This window comes from Leucopleurus acutus, assembly GCF_964270905.1.
Source record: "Leucopleurus acutus genome assembly, chromosome: 1".
NCBI lineage: Eukaryota > Metazoa > Chordata > Mammalia > Artiodactyla > Delphinidae > Leucopleurus > Leucopleurus acutus.
Genome location: NC_139142.1, coordinates 192,519,079 through 192,540,868, shown reverse-complemented (window position 1 = coordinate 192,540,868; position 21,790 = coordinate 192,519,079). Strand labels below are relative to the sequence as shown.

The 21,790-nt window shown below is 43.4% G+C and overlaps 1 protein-coding gene across 13 annotated transcripts in view; it reads right to left on the bottom strand.

Moving 5' to 3' along the window:
* The window catches only part of KIAA1217, a 497,456-nt gene that overhangs the window by 93,102 nt on the left and 382,564 nt on the right, over positions 1 to 21,790 (bottom strand). The window contains exon 1 of one of the 13 annotated variants that reach the window (XM_082847334.1): positions 11,448 to 11,783. The exons of the other annotated variants lie outside the window; for them this stretch is intronic. The gene's annotated coding sequence lies outside the window, so the exon portion shown is untranslated. Of the gene's footprint in view, positions 1 to 11,447; positions 11,784 to 21,790 lie in introns of those variants that run through there. 13 annotated transcript variants of the gene reach the window in all.

Here is a 21,790-nt window from a genome sequence, read left to right as displayed (position 1 = left end):
GTGTGAAATCTCATGTCCTTCAGGTCGCTGAGCAGCTCAGCGAGGACTCATGCTCCCAAGGTCTTCCCTACAGAATCACTGAGGGTTAATGCACTTGAGTTTTGACCATGAGTGGGCAGTCTGGTGAATTCCACTCGAGAAGTACCTCATTTGCTCGCCTTTCAGGTCCAGATTTTCAGGGCAAAGGAAAAGAGTAACAGGACATCTCAGTGGCTTTAGGATATAATGATACAGGTACTCTCTTGACTTCCTATTAATTTTTGTCTTCCTGCCTCAAAATTAGTTATATAATTAATTATACATTGTACTTAACTAATATACATATTAGTATACATTATGCTTATATATACTTACATATCCTCATATATACCACTAGTTGATTATCACTATATGGGTGTCATTACATTACCAGTTACATACGTGTAAATACGTGTATATACACATATACGTATATGTATACACACACATATATGTCTTCATTAGTCACAGACACCAGATTGCTTATGGGATAAAATATCTGGGCCTCATCTGATTAACATTCTTTACCATTAGGACCCCGATTCCGCTACTGGGTGACATTCCTGGGACCACATCTCTCAGATGCGTTCCACCTCTGTCACCGTGCCCTACGTCCCACTTACCTTTCGTTCAGGAAATGGATCTAGGTGATTATGTTGTAAGTGAAAGAAAGCTGACACAACATTATACAGCTTTAGGATGCTCACAACAATGTAAGAATTTTTAAAAAAAGTTTAGTTTGATGATACAACATATCCCCCCCGTATCCAAACCTAAACAGCAAACTGACAACGATCTACCTAGAATTTTACGCTCTACAGCTACAGATTAAAGGACAGATATTCTTCAGAGACCACTGGAGACAATGCTGGTAAACAAACTGATGAATGGATGATGCCAAGTTGGAAAACAAATGGTCTTTTATTCTCGGTCTGCCACTGCCCTCTCACAATGTAGTACTCAAATCGCCATCAGCCCCTTTCTCAGGGCTTCGAACAGCCTCGGCTTCTTAACACCAAGCGTTCCCTGGTAGATTTAACCCCGTCAGGCCTGCCTCCTGTCCCCCTGCCCCTCTCCCCCTTCTTTCCTCACAACTTTTCTGGAATCAACTCTGTGTACCTGGGTTATAACCGTGGCCCTTCTATTGGAATCATCCCGTTGCCTGCATTCTGCTCTGTTTTCATACTGATCGGGGTAGGATATGTGCTGGTTCTGTTACCAAGTGATAGAACAAACAACACAATATAAGGTGAGCTATGTCAGCAGAGCCAATTTTAAAGGGAATTTTATGGATGGCTTCTGATGAAAGGTGTTTTAGTCGTGCCATTATTATTATTATTATTATTTTTTGCGGTACGCGGGCCTCTCACTGTTGTGGCCTCTCCCGTTGCGGAGCACAGGCTCCGGACGCGCGGGCTCAGCGGCCATGGCTCACAGGCCCAGCCGCTCCGCGGCATGTGGGATCTTCCCGGACCGGGGCACGAATCCGTGTCCCCTGCATCGGCAGGCGGACTCCCTACCGCTGCGCCACCAGGGAAGCCCCGTGCCATTATTTTTGATCCTCGGCTGCACAATATTAGCCAGTGTCAAAAGAAGAAAGGGTTGTGTGAGCAAAGAGCCCCAGAGGATAACATTGAGGGACAATAATTCAACAAATCCACCAAGTTCAATTTTTTCCCTCCAAATAAACATGAAAAAACAATGATGTGGATCCAGATCAAAACAGCCCTTGTGCGTATTTTTCCTGGGCTCAGAAGAGCCACTTTCTTTCTACTCTTAACAGCAACTCTTGAAACTATAAGAAGTTCCACGGGTGTCCCAGGTATACTGAGTATGTGAACTGGCAACATTCTCTCACGTATGACTGGGAATAGATGCCATTTGTTATATAATTATATAGGCTTGTGAACTTTCCCAGTTCTCATTAGTTATGGAAGAACTGAAAAGGTTCCAGGTTTATAAATTACATGAATATACTTTTGAAAACCCATCTGTTTTCCTTGGGTTTAGCTGGAGTCTGTGGCAGCAAACCAAGGACATCTGCTAGTCTGGACCAGGCCAGTGGCCCCGCGTGTCCCAGTCAGGTGTCTCTCACCAGTCAATGCAGTACGTGGAGAAGGAAGAACACCAAACTGGGTATCATGGAACTTGACTTCTTTTTTTTTTTTTTTTTTTTTGCAGTGTGCGGGCCTCTCACTGTTGTGGCCTCTCCCGTTGCGGAGCACAGGCTCCGGACGCGCAGGCTCAGAGGCCATGGCTCACGGGCCCAGCCGCTCCGCGGCATGTGGGATCTTCCCGGACCGGGGCACGAACCTGTGTCCCCTGCATCGGCAGGCGGACTCCCAACCACTGCGCCACCAGGGAAGCCCCGGAACCTGACTTCTGATTCAGGTGTTAAGATCCGGTTCTTTACCTGTAAGCAAGAAGTCTGATCTCTTGTTGTCTCTCAGGCCCATTCCAAAGGCGACATTTTGTGGGTCTGTGAAATATGTGAGTAGTCACTATGTATGCAAAGCTATGCAAAGCCCAAGGTTAAGGCTGAGGATGGCAAAAGAATCTTTACGCCACAGTTCCTACCTTTTAAGAGTAGAGAAGATGAAGCATGGACATGAGTAATAAAAATAAGACAAAAAGCAAGAATAACTGTGGCAAGTGTCAAATAGGTGCGACAGACAAACCCTCTGGAATCTCTAGAAGAATAAGATTTTTCTGGCTGGGATAGTTGAGGAACACTCCTCTGAAGAGGTGAGATTTAAGTGAGTCCACAAATTATGAGCAGAATTTCAGTAGAGAAGAAAGAGTTTCCTTTCTTAGGAATTCCAGGCAGGAAGAAAGGCATGGTCATAGACCAGAGGTGGGGAAGTGTCGAGTGTCCTGGGGAATGACTAGACCTCTGATCCGACCAGCAAATTATTCTAGGGCAGTGGTTCTCCAAATTCAACGTAATTCAACAACATTAGAATCCCACAGGGGCCTTGCTGAAACCCAGATTAACGCGTCCCACTTCCCATTTAATAGGACTCGGGTGGGGCCTGAGAATTTGTCTTTTTAACAAGTTCCCAGATGATGCTGACCTGCTGGTCCAGGGACCACTCTTTGACAAAAACTGCTCTAGGGAGTAAAGGGGAGAGGCAAGCTCACATCCAAATCTCCATTCTATTGTGGGCTTGGTTAAATCCTAATTCAGAAAGCTGACCTTACTCAACTTTGGGTGATAATCATAATTACCTAGAGTTTCTCCATCTGTAAATATTGGCAATTAAATCTGCCAGGAGAAGATGGAGATAGGGAAGGGAAACTAATATTTTTGGAGACTTCTTACTTATCAAATGCATTTCCATTTAATTCCTAGCACACTCCCATCAGATAAACAATATAATCCCCATTTGACAGATGAAGGAACAAAGTCAAATACCAGGACCAGAACAATCTCAAACTCTAGGGTTAAGAAATCGGTGTAGAGACCTGACTTTCTCTGAATGGTTCAAGGTTCAAAGGAGGGCAGTGGTTCAAGAATCACTAAGGTCAGTATTATTCCCGTCTAAAATCAGGTCCAGAAATACCTGGACGAAGTCATCTGGATTGAATGTTGCAAGAGGCATGAGAGGAGAGTAACATAGATCAGACCATATTACTGTTATCTACAAACGTGGGTAGATAACTGCCTTCCAAACATTGACTCCAGGGCACCCAGGAGCCCCACGAGAATGCTCCATTTCAAAGGAATACCTTTGTGTTTTCAGTTCAAATATCAAGTCAGCCAACCAGCCAGCCGGTGCACAAGGCTTGGAATCTGAGATGGTCAGCAAAAGCACTGCCTCTCCTTATTTGGATAAATAACATGCTCAAAGACAACCAGTTTGGGAGTCGAGCACACCCTGAGGCTGGGCTTGGCGTGCCTCTCTGTCCATGCCCCGCCAGGCCTCACCCTGCACTGACAGTCCCTGCTCCCCGCCAGGTTCTGACCAGGCCAGGAGCCTCCCTGCCAGACACAAGATCTGCTTCCCTGCATCCAGGGACACATTGCTGAGCCTTTGAGCATTCCTACCCTCGAGTGATGCCCTGCATTCCTGACTCGTAGTAACCACGAGGAACCAAATGGACAGCTACCGGCCCAGTATGTAAGGAAGTCACGTGCCATGTGACAAAATGCCCACATCAGGCAAAAGGGCAGCCCCGATCCAGTTGTGTTCCCCCCACCTCCAAACACTGCCCCCTGAAAGGGAAGAATCCTATCACACAGGAGATGAGGCAGGTGACAAAAATGCGTTGTCATCTATGGGATGCCTTCCAAAGTTCATGATTATCAGGGAGAGCTTGCAACTCCCTTCAAAGGGAAACAGGCTCCAGGCTGACCCCAAAGTACCTCATCCTCCCCCTCTGCCCAAGCCAACCTCCAGCTTTCTTTTTCTTCTTTGTATTATCCTTTCTCTCGCTTTTCTTCCTTTCTCTGAAAAGCAACATTGGGGCAAAATTTCTCCAAAAGAGGACAGGAAGATATGGGTCGATAAACAGACAAAGGGAGTTTCTTAAAATCAGAAGACGTTGTCTGGATTCCAGAGACCCTCAACTCTCAACTTGTTCAATGTGCTGAAGCCCACAAAGTAGTTTCCAAAGTTTTTTTTTAAAAAAGATTTAATCATCTTCCCTCTTTGATCAGTACCCTTCTTCACCACGATACAGAAGGAGGACAGCAGGGTGTGGTGGAGAGAGTGCTGGATTATGAATGAAAAGACTTGGTTTCTGTTCCCAAGGACCTCCTTGGGCTGTGGTCTCACGGCGGTGACTGTGGTCCTGCCACTGGTTCTGCTGCGAAGTGAGTTGGGGAACACCCTCTGTACTTACCCTGCTGGTGCTGTGAACATCAAATGAGCTGAATTACCCTTATGTGACTTTGCATGCAGAAGAGCACGGTCCACACACAGTATGATGAACATTCACGGGCTCACCCCATGAATTGTGACAGCAACACGAATAGAATGGCTAATCCCCACTTTAACACATGCACAGGAGGGTAAAGAGAATGATACGCTCTCTTCTTGAGATACAAGAGCTCACGAAAGAAAGAAGATTCTGAAAGCAGCCAACACAAGAACACCAGGCTGTATTATATTCCAAAGATCTCATCCTTGAGGAAAAAAAAGGCCATTCATAGGCAATCAAATAACGTTTCAAGGAGGCGCTTTTCCTCATTCCCTTTCCCACACGAATTGGTGATCCTGACCCCAGATCAGGAGACATAAGACTCTCCATCCACTTGATCCTGGTTCAACTAGCAGATTCGAGTATTAATTATTTATAAAAGTTGTGAGATGACCCACATCTTTGTTTTGGATCCTTCTTCTTCCCTTCCTATCTTTTTTTTTTTTTTTTTTTTTTTTTTTTTGCGATACGCGGGCCTCTCACTGCTGTGGCCTCTCCCGTTGCGGAGCACAGGCTCCGGACGCGCAGGCTCAGCGGCCATGGCTCACGGGCCCAGCCGCTCCGCAGCGTGTGGGATTCTCCCGGACCGGGGCACGAACCCGCGTCCCCTGCGTCGGCAGGCGGACTCTCAACCACTGCGCCACCAGGGAAGCCCTTCCCTTCCTATCTGATCAGCCGGGAGAACCTCTCTTTGGGAATGAAAAGAGGATCTATGTCATCACTTGACTGTGGCTGGAATAAAAGTTTTGGTTGGTGAGGAGGAAGCTGGACCAAGTCGCTAAAGGCAAGCTTTAGGATGTGCTCAGAATTTCAACTACACAGTCCACTTTAGTCTGGTCCCACATTAAGAACAGGGGCCCATGTGCTTTAGAATACTTCCTGATAGAAAAACATTTACCTTGTGGTATTGCTCAAAAAATGATTTTTGACCTTTCTTTTTCTTGGTATAGCAAAGTGTGGCGATTCAATGCAAACGTTGAAACTTTTGTTATTGGGCATATACGTGGAGACGGCCTTGCATGTATATGCGCTGTCTCTACATTTGAAATATAAAAGTACATTTGGGTAGTTTTCATGTTATTAAGATGCACTGTGTATAGGAGTACATATCTGTAGATAAAAATTCTCCGCCCAAATTAAAAATATCCAAATACCACGTTTGACTCATTTTTATGCTCTAGTCACAAAGTGATACTGAATAGAAACTTATTAGCATTTCACCAAGTTTCTTCAGATCATCGTTACGAATAATAAAAAATACCGAAACATTTTAAAACAACGTATTTCAGTCTTAGAATGGTCAGATTAACATAATTATAGCCTTAAGTTGCCAACAGTGGCACATTTCTTATTTTCATGAGAATGTAGAGGTTCTAGTGGATCGCAGGCTAATAGGTTCCTTGGTCTAAATATATACAGTAAAATCTGCGGCAAATTTCTGAAGCATTAACATCTGAACCCTGGAGATATCTAGTGAGTAATTTGCACTGCAGTAGAGCAGATTTTTTTTGTTTTGTTCTGCAGTTACACAGCTGCTAGGAAATATATTTTTAGATTTACTTTTCAAGGCAAGCAAAAATGATACCCACTTTGTGGATATGTAACCAGAATGTTCCCTCAGTCCCTCTGGCAAGGGAGTAGGGACCCACCTACGGAATGTTCCATTCAGTTGCCTTCTCCTTGGAAGGGGATACAAGGAGCAGCCCTAGTCGCTCATCTGTATGAAGCCTTCAGACCCTGACAGTGACACCCAATGCTTTAGAGGCGTGTGCTTTGAAGTTTAAGTGCCTTGTAGAGCAGGTCCCCACTATGTCTGAACTACCTCATCATTGACATCATTACCATTTCTCGTTTCGGTTTTCCTCTGGCAGCTCTTGATACCATACCAAGGGCAAGCGAAAAGGAACAGGTTCAAAGAGTTCAATCAGAACTAGGGAAAAGCATGACCTTTGATTTCACGGGGAAAGAAAAAAATAAATAAAAAGAAAGAAATCAAGTACATGTGGCGATCAACCAACTGAGGGAAACAGTCTTCGTATTTCAGGAATATGGGGTGAGTTAGCGCAGCCTGAGCAAGGACCAGTGTCCCTCCAGCTGGAACGATGCACTCGGCGTTCACACCTTTTATCTGGACAGGCCTTAAATAAATAAATCTGCACAAAAGTGATGTACTGAACAGCTTTTCTTTTGGGCCAAGTAACAAGACACCCGAGGTCCTGAGGACGCTTAAACACGAATTAGATTTTATTCTGACATCAGAACAGTTCATGGCTGTCAACTGTATAATCTTTAATGACGTTTTGCTCTGTCCCCTCCGTAATTTCGGCTTTACCTTAAAGCCTTGGTTTCTACACTTTGCTCAGTTACAAGAGACTATCACCATTTCGCCCACATCCTCACACCAGCTGTATTATTTACTCTTTAACGCTTTTTTTTTTTTTAATTTTATTTTTTTTTGCGGTACGCGGGCCTCTCACTGTTGTGGCCCCTCCCGCTGCGGAGCACAGGCTCCGGACGCGCAGGTTCAGCGGCCATGGCTCATGGGCCCAGCCGCTCCGCGGCATGTGGGATCTTCCCGGACCGGGGCACGAACCCGTGTCCCCTGCATCGGCAGGCGGACTCTCGGCCACTGCACCACCAGGGAAGCCCTTTAATGCTTTTCTTGATGTCAGTGTTAAATTGACCTTTTCTTTCTTACCTAGTTGTGATGAACGATCATATTCATTAACTCTCAGGTTCTTTGTGCTACTTATCTTTCCAATACTCCATACAACAACATTATATAATCATTAAAATGTAGGAATCTGTTTTTCTACGTGCTGTCAAAAATCACTGGTTCCAAGTGAAGAACAACTTTCAAAGTACTCTGAGTAGGGATATGCGGGAGTTTCCAACAGGGTTATCATAGGAGCCATTGCTTCAGCAAAGAGGCTGACTTTTGCAAATAATGCTATAATACTTCCCAACTCTTTTAAGCCAAGATTGCTTCATTCAAAGCATCTCATAATTTGAAGCAGCTGCTGTTTCTTCAGTTGACTTGATGGCCTATTCTCTTTCAATAAAAATATTGGATAATCTAAATCTGGTTAGCTCAAAATCCGTTTAATTTTTGGGCCAGGCCCATGCATTTCCAATTAATGAGCTCTGGTCCCACTGCAGGGCTGGGCTGCTATCTGAACAGGAAGCGGGGACCTGGCTACACTTAACTGCAACACGGACGGCTCAGGGAAGTCAGACGTAGAGTCTTTTCCTAAATCAACCAAGAAAACACACCTTGGGGGACCCAGTGGGGTGAGAACTAAAGCAGGGGGGCACTAGAGATGGAGAAAGAGCTGGTCTGAGGTTTTTGTCACTTCCTAATTTTGTGATCTGGACCTAGTCACTCCGTCCACGCCAGGCCTCCAGAGTCTCAACTGACAGGTGAAGGCTTATGAAAGATGATGTGTAAGACCTTATTTCTACCTCTGAAACTCTATGATTCCAAGTCAGCCAGGCCTGTTTCTTGAGGTAACTTCAATGACACAGATCAGGTGTATTTCCTCAGCCACCAGTCTGGAGGAGCAGTTCAAGTGTCTCAGGAGCAGACGTATTGCTCCTGCAAATTACATGCAGACCCCAGGGGCAAAAAGCAGGACAGAAAGGAAACGGCTTAGCACCAGGTGATTTATAGCTTAAAAGCTTTTTCTTCCCTCTTAAGAAAAATCAACATGTGCTTTTCCCCCTACAAATATATATATATACATATATAAAAGTAACACGATTTATATAAAAGCATTTATATAAAATGCTGAGAAATTTAAGAAAAAGTGTAAAGAAAAGAATGGCCCCCAGATAAACACTACTATACATAAATTAGATAAGCAACAAGAATTTGCTGTATAGAACAGGGAACTATATTCAATACCTTATGATAACCTATAAGGGAAAAGAACCTGAAAAAAAAAATATGTAACTGAATCACTTTGCTGTACACCCAAAACTAACACAATATTGTAAATCAACTATACTTCAATTTAAAAAAAGAAATAAAAGAAGAATGGTCCCCTGGAAGCTCTCTACAAATTAGGATCTTGGACCAAGGGAACCTGTGCTGAGGGTGGCCGGATGCAATCTCCTATAGTCTGGGTTTCCCTGATGGGGACCCACGGAGAAGACAGAAAAACAAAACCCCAGGAAGAAAGCAACACGTGGGTGCAAAGAATACAACCTGAAAATACCAGGACAATAAACTCCCCGTCAGAGGCAATTTCTTCTAACATCTGTATTTACAAAAGCCAAGCCAGGAGATGCGGTTTGGATATCAAAGGGCAAAGGGGTGTGGCCTAAACCCCCCCCGGATCTCCCCAGCAATGGCTAACAACCCAGCCCGTGCTGAAGGAAGAGGGAAGTCCTGTTCTGATCCAATTTGCTGGTTGTTGGCCAGCCCTGGATTTTATGCAGCCATGGAGCTGGAAGCAAGTTGCCTTGATCCTGCAGCCCAAGTTCAGGGCTGTGATGAGCAGCTGCATCCCCGTTGATGCTGCTGGCAGTAATTACTTCTCATCGCAAAGCACCAGGATGTTTTTGCAGCCGAGTGGATGTCTCAATCTTCGGGCAGTTGGGGGGTAGGTGTGTTCAGGAGAGCAACAGTCCCTGCCTCTGGGGTGGCTGGGCTAGCTGCCCTGACTCCAGAGCCCTCCACCTCTGATGTTCTGTAACTTTCTTGCTGTCCTTCTCCTAACAGCTCTGCCAGAAGCCTGAAAGGGCAGTAGGCAGGCACATGTAGGCAACTCTCCATTCCAAGACACTTTCTCACTTCCAAATCAGGCTCATGAATCAGCTCCCTGCCCCATCCCGGGAAGACGGTTTTTATGAGTGACGCAGCACATGAAGCAAAGAAGGAAGCAGGAAGGAGGAGAGGGTAGTTCATCCGCAGTGCTTTTTGCAATCCCCACGCGATCTGACTTTCACTGTGTTCTTCTTACTCCAAGTAAGTTGCAACCAAGTCCCCGGAGAAGCAACCAGTCTGATCCTAGGGTTTTGGATGCTACAGATTGAACCAAAAAGTCCCCAAACTGTAAAGAATAATTTCTCTTGAAGCCGAATAAGCATTGCTCTTTGATAATTGTTATTTTCAAGATAAGTTATCTGAATCTGACGACAGACTGGGAGTTCTTAGCTACTGGTAAGGAAGGGTGTGCAGTGTGGGATTTAAAAACAGGGACTATAGACACAGTCAGCCTGGGGCTGAATCCCAGCTTTGCTCCTTACTAGTGTGTCATTTGTCACTTAATCTCTCTCAGCCTCAGTTTTCCAACCTTAAAATGGGTATAAAAGTACCTATGCCTTGGGGTTATAATGATGACTAAATGAAATAATATATATTAATTGAGACCATATTGGTTAACAACTTCTCATCCGTAACAACTTCTCATCCATACTAACTCATCTATAAATTGAGATAAAGATAAACAGATCCACGCACACATGTACCTTTAAAAGGAAACAGACTGCCTTAAAAGGACATTGCTCTTATTAAATGTCTTTAAAAGAAATAAACACAAAACATTGTGACTGAACTATTACAAGAATAAGACAGAATAGTTATCTCAAGTCAATATAATTTCTGCCAAAGGTTTTTTTCCAGGTTTTTCCATTAAACCTGATAATAATAGGCTTATATCTGTTATATAAAAATTGCAGACATTTTTAATGTTATACATAAAGCTTAAATTGATATTTCTTAAAGAATTTTTTAAAACCCAGATAAAAAAGCACTTTATATTTTATTTTATTATTATTATTTTTTGCGGTACGTGGGCCTCTCCCTGCTGTGGCCTCTCCCGTTGCGGAGCACAGGGTCTGGACGCGCAGGCTCAGCGGCCATGGCTCACGGGCCCAGCCGCTCCGCGGCATGTGGGATCTTCCCGGACCGGGGCTTGAACCCGTGTCCCCTGCATTGGCAGGCAGACTCTCAACCACTGCGCCACCAGGGAAGCCCGCACTTTATATTTTAAAATGTAAAGTGATGCTCACAAGGAAAATACAACAAATAACGTTTTCCTTGAATGTTGAAAGCAGCACACTAATCCCCCTCTGCTCCCCCCAAATTGTACCACGCCTTCAAATTTTCATTTGTCTCGGAAACCGAAGGCAAGTCAAATACCTTTGTGAAAACACTGAAAATTATCACAAAACACATACATCAATGAGATCTGTACTAGCAAACAAGGTTGACACTTGAAATCCTTTTCTAAATTATAAGGTTAAACAGAAACTAGATCATGAGGTTATAGATTGGAGACAGCCAATGTAACTTAAGTGCATTTTCAAAACAGACTAATGCCAATAACAAAGCAGTTTCCTTCTAAGCAGCGTGCAAGAAGTTAAAATAAAAACCTAGCATTTAAATTCCACATTGCATTGAACTTGAATACAGAAACGTTAACTCAAACTGAGGTAAGTGTGCTACAGCAGGACCAAAAAATTCTGAAAATCCTATTTTGTTATAAAGGCACAGTTCTTACCTTACATCTTCCACGAACCGTTCTCTTCTAGAAGAAACTTTCTAGACGTGCAGAGACCCTGAAACCACCCATCTCTCAAATGCTTCCAGCTCTGCCTGTCTTGATGGTAACTAAATGCAAGGCTTGGGTTTTTTACCGAGGGAAGTTTTAGTCAAAATATGTGGTTTAAAGGAGCTGTATCCACCCTTGTTAAAACTATTTCACGGACATTCAGAGGTTTTGTTTCTCCTCTGTGAAAGTTAAATCTGAGTAGGAAGGCATTTTTCCCGTCCCGGAAATCAGCATAACTAAAAACCAATGCTGAGTTAACAAGAAATGTTTCTTCCATGTGTTCCGTCTGGCAGAAACGGCAAGCCATATCAAGGGAACACGTGATGTTTATAAATACAATATGGCTCATGTTGTCATAACCTCTCAACGACCAAAAAAAAAAAGTGCAAGGAAAAGCAAGCAGCCACACAGCAGGAAAGATGAGATTTGTAACACTTGGAAGCTGCCTATCAGATATGCATATATTACTCTCTCTTGCGTCTTAAAAAATAAGGCTGGAAGCAGGGAGGAAAGAAGAAAATACCTTGCTCTGGATAGCCACTGTATTAAAATGTGTTTGCCCAGCTAATCATTTCAGTAAGAGTAATTCCTTACCAACTGCCACAGAAACATCTTTTCCACTGTCAGAAAGACGTCATAAAAGGGACACAATGAGGTGCATCCCTCGAATGCCAGTTCCATAGTGTTAACTCCAGCAAAGGCAAGATGGCACATAGCCTGTAATGGATGTGACAATTACAGATGTCTGTATCATTACTGATTATTGACTTTCTGATCTTCTACTAGATTGGAAGATCTGTGAGGGCAGTTACCATACTTGGTCACTGTTGTATCTTCGGAACTTGTACAAGAGCCTGAACCACCAGAGGGACTCAATGCATAATGGTTGGGTGAGTGGATTAGCAAAACTTCACGATAACGGAAGTAGGTTAACTGTTCCAAAATCATCACCCCTGCTTGATAAGTCTGGAGGTATTTGAAATACTGATTCCCATTCAGTCTAAAAGCAAGATCTGTCCTGCTGAGTTATAAATACAGTAAACCAAGATCTGTCTTATTTAATCGTTATCCAGAGATTTGCTTACTTTCTACCACGGGTGAATTTAACTCTTGAAGATAAAATGCAGGTATGTGTGCATTTCTGACAATCACTTAGTTTAATCTGACAAATCTGTTAGTCTCATCTTAAATTATAGGGTAATTAACTGTGATAAAATTATATTTATAGGATGGGTAATTTTGTTAGAATAGACATTCTTAGTTCTCATTTTGGTCAGGAATTATTCCTGGGATAAACAAGGGGATGTGCTGTAAATCTCAAATGTTTACACGTGCAAATCACTGGACTGGTCTTAGCAGAGAAGGTATTAACTAAAAGTTTGTGATACGAAAAGTGCTGACATGAGCCCCTTTTCCAACCAGACGTTTAATGAGAATTTCCTCAAAGCAGGACATTTTCTCAGGGAAACAGAGAGTGTGAAGATGAATGGAATAGGGGCTTTGCCCCCTGAAGCCTGGAGTTTAGAACAGAACTTAAGATGTGCACATCAATAACTACAATGCAGACAGGAAAAGGTGAGGGTGATCAGAGGCGGGGGGGACAGGTGAGGCTCTACGGAATCAGAGAAGGGACAGTAGCGAGTGAGGCTTGGAGACGAGAGGAGTAAGGAAAGGCTTGAAGAAGACAGTGGCTGTTGAGTTAGGTCTTCAGAAATGGGCAGCACATGACGTGGAGAAAAGGGAACCCTCGCACACTGCTGGTGGGATTGTAAATTAGTGCAGCCACTATGGAAGACAGTATGCAGATTCCTCAAAAAAATAAGAATAGAACTGCCATATGACCCAGCTAGTCTACTTACAGGTATTTATACAAAGAACACTAATTTGAAAAGATATCTGCACCCCCATGTTCACTGCAGCACTATTTACAATAGCCAAGATATGGAAACAACCTAAGTGTCCATCAGTGGATGAATGGATGAAGCTGTGAAATGTACACATGCATATGTGAAATGTACACATGCATAAACATACACACATACATACATACAATGGAATACTACTCAGCCATAAAAAAGAATGAAATCCTGCTGTTTGCAACAACATGAATGGACCAGGAGGGTATTACACTAAGTGAAATAAGTCAGACAGAGAAAGACCAATACCATATGATTTCACTCATATGTGGAATCTAAACAAAAACAAAAACACCAAAATCAGTGAACAAACAAGATAAAACAAAAACAAACTCACAGATACAGAGAACAGATTGGTGGTTATTAGGGGGAAAGGACGTTGGGGGAAGGGTGAAATGGGTGAAGAGGATCAACTGTACGATAATGGATGGAAACTAGATGTGCGGTAGTGATTGCTCTGGAGTCTATACAGATGCCGCCCATCTGAAACTTACATAATTAAAAAATGGGTGGCCCGTGGACATTGATGATGAAGACAGTAGCGTGGGGAATGACAGTAGTGACTGTAGTGGTAAGCAGGTCAGTTCTGGAGCTGGCCTGTCTGGCTCCGAATCTAGCTCTACCTCTGATGAGCTGTGTGGCTTTGAGCAAGTTCCCTAACCTCTCTGATCCGCAGTTTCCACATCTGAAACAGGCGGTCATAAGAGTTCCTCTCACACTGGGTTGTTTTGAACAAATGAGAGTGATTATGAGCACAATACTCAGCACAGTACTTGGCACAGAGTGTTTCATGACTGTTAGTTATTAATATCACTGCCAGTGTGTGAGTGAAGGGGACACCAGGGTGGCCGGGTTAAGGAGGACCTTGAGTGAATGAAAGAAAATTAGTTAGGAGTGGTTTCTGAAACTTCTGTTTCTAAGGGATTCTCCTGTCTTCCATTTCTGTAGGATTACTTTATCCTTCCCCAAATCCCAAACACTTCTTCTCAACCAGAGCACTGCCCTGTAGAAAAGAGGGCTCTGAGCTCTGTGGAAGGGCCATTTCAGACACACATACTAAACGGTACATACTCCTTCTTTCTCTTTCTTCTATTCTTTCTCCGTTTTTTTGTTTCTGTTTTTGGTGGGATATCCTTTTAGCCCAGTCAGAATAGAATGGAATGAAGCATGTTCAATATAAAAAGATGCCAGGAAACAGACACATAATAGAATTAAGAAGTGAGACAAATATTTAAACAGGATACGTTACATGTTCTAAAAGCTTGTTAAGAGCATCATTTCAAAACTTGCAAAACCTGAATGGAATGTCAAGGAAGGGAGGCTGGGGGCTGAGTACAAAGAGTCAGAAAGAACTGGGTTCAAATCCCATGTCTGACATATACCAGCTATTCGGGCCTGGAAAAGACGTCACTGGCCTCAATTCTATCATCTGTAACAACTGAGTCAGTTTACATGCTTTGTAGAGTTGTTGACTAATTTAAATAACATGTGAAGTATTTAACACATTGCCTTCTACGTGGACACAAAAAGGTCTATTATCATATCTAGAAACACAACGGTATAGAATGAATACTACTCTTTAAAAGAAAATTAAATTCAATTAATTAGTTTATTTTTGGCTGCACCGCGTGGCTTGCAGGATCTTAGTTCCCCAACCACGGATCGAACCCGCGCCCTCAGCAATGAAAGCGCCGAGTTCTAACCATTGGACCGCCAGGGAAGTCCCAACTGAATACTACTCGTAACCTGACTGATTCCACAAAGAAATTAATAGAGTTCACAGAAATCATTACAATTTTGCACCCCCCGAAAAAGTCAAATTGGAATGTATGACAGAAAGAAGATGAAAGTAGGAAAAAGTAAAAATAGAGTCCAGGCACGAAGCCAGCACACCACCAACACTCACGCTGTAAATGCCTGTACGCTAGCTGTGGGTGAGCCATGAATTTAATTCTAAGCTTTAGAGTAGCAACACAAAGAGGGAAAATGATCACTTACAAGATTCAAAGTGTCCCTATGATAAAAATAAACCAGGAGGAGCACAACTATTTCTGGTGATGAGAACAGAGAGATATTTTTACAGTGGGTTCTCATTAATGACAGAAAATGAATAAAACAACCAGTCGTAGCACCATGATTCTAGCGCTCAAAGCATCTGCTTAACAAGCATTTACACTCGCCACGGATGAGGCACCAGGACTGGCTTTCGGAAATGAACATGAGCTGGCGTGTGCCCTCGGAGAGCTTACAATCTTGTGCGATAAGATTAGCAGGCGCCTAAAGGATTAGAACACCAGGAGAATGTATGACATGCCTCCCCCAAAAGGAAAGATGAAATCTGACAGGGAAGGCTTCATAGAGTAGGCGGTCTTTTATTTGGCCTCTAAAAGCCAGTTTTTACTTTTTCGCATTTTATTATGGGCATTTCCACCATAAAATAAGTAGAGAAAATAATATAATGAACTCCCGTCATTCAGCTCTGACATTTTTCAACATTTTACCAATTTTGTTTCATCAAATGCCACTTCTTGGGCTTGTTTTGCCGGAGCCTTTTAGAGCAACCCCCAGCAGTCATGCCGTTTTAGCCTGCAAATTCTTTAGTGTGTCTCATTTTTAAAAACATAACCATAAGCCATTATTATACCCAACAGAATTACTGGTTATCCCTTAATATCATCTGATTCCTAACACATGTTCAAATTTCCCAAATGGCTTCAAAGATGTCTTTTACGGTTGGTTTGTTCCAATCAGGATCCAAACATGGTGCACACGTGGCCTTTGGCTGTTAGGGGATAGAAGAGACCTGAGAAATAGAACAGTGTCCCCTCCCACCCTTTTTTCATGCCAGCAGCTTGTCGACATAATTGAGCAATTGTCTTGGAGTATGTCTGATGCATGGAATTTCGGAAGGTATGGACAGTAAGTCCCCTACATACGAACCTTCAAGTTGCAAACTCAAAGATACGAACGTGCGTTTGCATGTCCAATCACATAAGTTAGTTCATGTGTCTGGCGTACATTGTCAGGTGTGTGCATCCCCTACAAATGGCTGTGCTTTTGTGTACTTTACTGTGCACTACTGTATAGAGTACAGTAATCAGTATCTTTATTTCAAGCCCAGGATGTCCGGAAGCAAGCATAAGAGCAGTGGCGATGTAGCTGGTACAGTACTACACAGCTGACTGTGTTAGTTGGGTACTTAGGCTCACTCAGTTGCACTTAACGAACAAACTGCACTTAACGAACTCGCTCTCAGAATGGAACTCATTTGTATATAGGGGATTCACTGTATGTGGGGAAGGACAGTGCATTTCAGAGACTCGGAGCAAGAACTGAGGGGGCTCAGGCTGGCTGTTGGGATGGAGATGATATCGACCATCAGCCTGTGCTATTCTTTGCACAATGGCAAGTTGCGCTCAGGGACCTGACTTGGCAAATAGCTGATTGACTGGAGTAAAAAGAGCTGGGGAGACCGGTTAAAGGCTGTTGCATAACCGACTGATAGAAAAATAAAGAACGCCAGAACTACAGCATCAGAGCGGTGCTGCTAAGAGCCTGGGATCTGCAGCCAAGCTGCCTGGATTCAGATCTCAGCTCTGTACTCTCTTGCTGTGTGGCCTTGGGCAGGTGTCTTCAACAGACCTAAGCAACTGTTTTCTGAGCTATAAATACGAGGGCTTGTACCAATACCTGCCTCAAAATGGCGCCTTAAGGATTTACATGAAATTACCCGTCAACGTGCTTCATCAATGCACAAAAAAGTTAGCTATCGTGAGAGTAATGGTGCAGGCCAGGGCGGCAGGATGGTGTGTAAGAGTCCTTGCAGAGTGAAATGGACGGGCTCTGGGGACTGGTGGGATGGGGTGAGAAACAGGAGTTAGGCCGTTGAAGACTCTCTGATAACTCGACTTCTTAAATCTCTTCTCTCTCACCCTTCAAAACACACAGGCACATGCACACACATACACACCATGTGCAGTCATGCACTCATTCACAAAGACAGAAAAACGAGGAGGAAAAGGCTTGGGGCTAAAAAAAAAGATTAGGATTCTTTTTTCTTCTACAGGATATACTGGAAACACTGGAAGCACTGGAAGAATATCCATGTGGAGACAACCACTTGAAAGTTGAACATTGGTCTTGAACTCTAGAGAAATGGCAGAGTTAGGGACAGTTTTAAGGGTCACCTACATTGACCTAATGGTTAAATCAGTAGTAAGACAAAAATGACAAATGAAAAGGTGCAGATGAAAGAAAAAAAGCAAATTAAAACACACACACACACACACACACACACACACACACACACACAGGTGAAGCCTGCCTGAAGGCACTGAAGACCAGGTAGAAGGAAAGAGGAAGAAGAAGAGTTAGTAAATGAAGGAGGCTGGGGTGTGTTTGCATGTAGGCAAGGGATTTAGAGATGACAGTGTAATGGGAACCAAGGTTTCTAAGGAGACCACCCGTCATAGTGAAATGCAGAGGTCAGATAGAAGAGGTCTGGGGGGCAGTGAGTTGGCCATTAGGAAGTAATTTAAGATGCAGGGCAATTCTGGGGAATGCATTCTCTATGCAAATGTGGAAGCTATCTTACATGCAAGTAAAAATTAAGACATACAGGAAGGAGAGAACTGACGGACTGGAGCAAAGAACCTTGGGAAGTAATCTCAAAGCACACAAGAAGGTGGAAAAGCCTGAAAACCGTGGAAAAGCCTGAAAACCGTGAAAGAGCCACTAGGTTTGGTGAACTGGAAGTCCCTGGTACCCTCTGAGAGCCACAGAATGGAATAGCTCATCTTCTGAGTTGTACATGTGTGAATTACAAACCCATGAGTACATATGTAATTTTGGCAAAAGGGCCAAATTTGGCAAAAGGGCCATGTGGTGAGCTCAGCCCCTTGGGAACTTAATTATCAAAGCTACTATCTAATGTGATGAAACAAAAGCCAGGCGATTCATTGAGATCTGGGTGATTTGCACCCACATGTAAAGAGTCAGGGGATGCTCAGTCCCAGCAGAGAACCACAAGTCTCATTGGATAGACTAGCTTCAAAAATGCTCAGCTCAGGAAGGAACGAAAACGCTAAACTGAAAAGATACATGCACCCCATTGTTCACAGCAGCACTATTTACAATAGCCAAGACATCGAAACAACCCAAGTGCCCATTAACTGATGACTGGCTTAAGAAGATGAGGGGTGTGTGTGTATGTATGTGTGTATATACATACATACATACATACATATATATATATATATATATACATACACACACAATGAAATATTACTCTTCCATAAAAAGAATGAAATATTGTCATTTGCACCAACATGTATTGACCTAGAGAATATTATACTTAGTGAAGTCAGACAGAGAAAGACAAATACTATATGATATCACTTATATGTGGAATCTAAAAATATTACAAATGAATCTATATACAAAACAGAAACAGACTCACAGACAAAGAAAACAAACACATGTTTACCAAACGGGAGAGGGAGGGAAGAAGGGAGGGACAAATTAGGAGTATGGGATTAATAGACACAAACTATTATACATAAGATAGATAAGCAATAAGGATTTACTGCATAGCACAGGGAACTATATTCAATATCTTGTAATAGCCTAAAATAGAATATAATCTGAAAAAAATAACTGAATCCCTTTGCTGTACACCTGAAACTAACACAATATTGTATATCAACTATATTTCAATTAAAGAAATAAATCAATTTAGAAAATGCTCAGCTAGATGCTCAATGAAAAACTCGACACGTGTTTTCCCCGCCGAACATCTATTCCACGCACACCCTAAGGCCCAAAACCTCGGCGTTAATACTTTAGCTTTCCATGCTTCATGACTAACACCACTACCATCACTGCTCTGGATAACTGACCGTCTTGGATCCGGAGTCTCGCATTTTCTCCTCTCTCACAGGCAAGACATTAAATTCATTGTCTAAGGAAAGTCCCTGAGGCCACCACAACGTGCTGGCATTGCCGCTGTCGTACCTCTGCCTGGTCCCACCCATGTTCTCCGAGACACGCATGTGTATTGGTAACGAGTGGGCAGCTGGGAGGTCTGGCCCAGGCGGCCTCTGGAGGCTGGTGGATGAAGACCAGCGACATGAGGCGCAGGGCTGCACCACTGCTTCAGGTGAGCAGTTATCATCAAATTCCTTCCCGGCCACGTGAGCACTGCCAACATACGAGAAGACGGAGCTCTCCACCCACCATGCAGCTCGGTTTAGTCTACAGCAGCTGATCCTTGCTCTGTTCTCTATTTCTGTTACCATGAGCAGTGGGCTTATGCAGCTGCGTTCCTGGCAGGACTCAACAAAGCTTCCTTTCCCTTAATAGCAAGGCAGCCACCTTCATCAAGAAGGAGACAGAATTCCAACCCCCAGAGCCAAAAGGTGAGGCAGAAGGAATTCCAGGTCTTTTAGCTTCTGGAATCCATCAATAGGGGCCAAGTTGCAAACTGCAGGCACGATCACACTGAGTTGGTTTTAAAACTGCGTTCTATTTCTCATTTCTAAGTCGTCTTCACTGAAACCTGAAAGTTTTTCTGTGGGTTGGATGGTGAACATTCGTTTCCCCTCCTCTGGGGCGAACAGTCTGACTTTCCTCCAGAGAACACTGCTGTCTAAAGCAGGCTGTGGGCCACTCGGAAAGTGACCCACAAGGGTCTCATTGAAAAGTAAAAACTGAACAACTCTACTGAAACCCAGAGCCAAAGTACTGAATCCTCATAGACTCTGTCCAGATGGTTAATACTCGATTTTCTCCGTGCTCACTGCTGCCCCTTACGGAGGTACCACATCTGCTCAAGAGTTAAAAACAGGTGTCCTCTCCAGCCATAAACAAGATTTTCAGAGGCGATTCTGAGGCCCCTGTGCGGACTGCATGTAGCAAAAACAGAACTCTGAAACTCATGAAACTTTGAAGGCTAGATGTCTCAAAAAGTAAGGCTCTCCAAGGGAGCAAGGACTCTTAAGAATGTCACTGAGAAAGAGAAGAACGGGGTCATGAAAAGCAAAGTGTACCATAAAATCCGGCGCAGGCTTTGTGAATAGCGTGATTCCGTCAGTCTTCACGTGGAGCTGGTTTATACTGAAAGTGTAAGGCCTAAAAGCAAACTTCCAACTCCTAGCTTTCCTCAAGTAGCAGCACAGCCTCCACTTCAAATCACAGATTATTTCTGACATAAAAAAGCAGCCGTGGAGAATGTAAGAGGCCTCTTCCTCCAAAAGTGTGTAGGCTCTGATCCCACAATGTCATCACTCATCTTCCAGTCCAGAATGACATGGAAATTCTCCCAGCACTTTCTATCTTACCTCCTGGCCTCTTGGTCCTAAACTCACAGACCCTGTGTGGTAGGCAGAACAACAATGTCTTCGTCCTAGTCCCCAGAACCTGTGACTACACGGAAAAGGGGATGAAGGTGGCCAATCAGCTGACCCTAATACAGGGAGATTATTCTGGAGTCTTGGGCCCAATGTTATGACAAGTGTCCTTAACAGAGGAAGAGGGAGGGCTGGAGGTGTGATGAGGGAAGCAGGGTCAGAAAGATGCTCTTTGGCTGGGTTTAGAGATGGAGGAAAAGGGCTACAAGATGAAGAATGGGGGGTGGCTTCTAGAAGCTGGAGAAAAAAAGGAAACATATTGTCTCCAAGCTTCTGGAAAGGAATGCCAGTGACCTCTTGATTTGAGTCCACTGGAGTTATGTTGGACTTCTGACTTCTAGAACTGTAAGGTAGTAAGTCTGTGTCATTGTAAGCCACGAAATACGTGATCATTTGTTACAGCAGCAGTACAAAAACTAATACCCACTGTCAGGAAGCACAGACCTTGAAGAACACTACTGCAACTCTAGGACAGACAGTGCCTGGGTTTCTTTGGCAATAGGACCTCCTCATTTACTTTTCTTCTAGTAAAACTCTTTTCAGCATCCAGTGCTAATCCTCAGAAAGGATGATATAAAATGGCGAGGCACCTTCTAAATTTGTGTGGGGCAATGGGTTGGGGTAGGGGGAAGGTGCATCTGGAGAAGTTAATCTTTTTTTCTTCTCATTTTTACTGCGGAGGAATGTAGCGCTACTGTTAGAAACTCAATCCCTTTCTAATGGACTTGCATTAGTGTGATTTTGCAATCTGTCTTTTCAGTTTCCCTGTTCTTTATTCTTCAAAATATCCCTGTGTGCTTTGAATGTCTGGATAATCTTCTACGATGATCTAAATCTAGAGAATTTTAGCTCACAAAGCATGCGGATTTTTGTACTTTGCCCTCAACACGATTCAGGTGACATTGGATAATATTTAACACTATTTTCTGTTATAACAGCAAACAGTCCTGAATTAGGAGGTGAATAACTT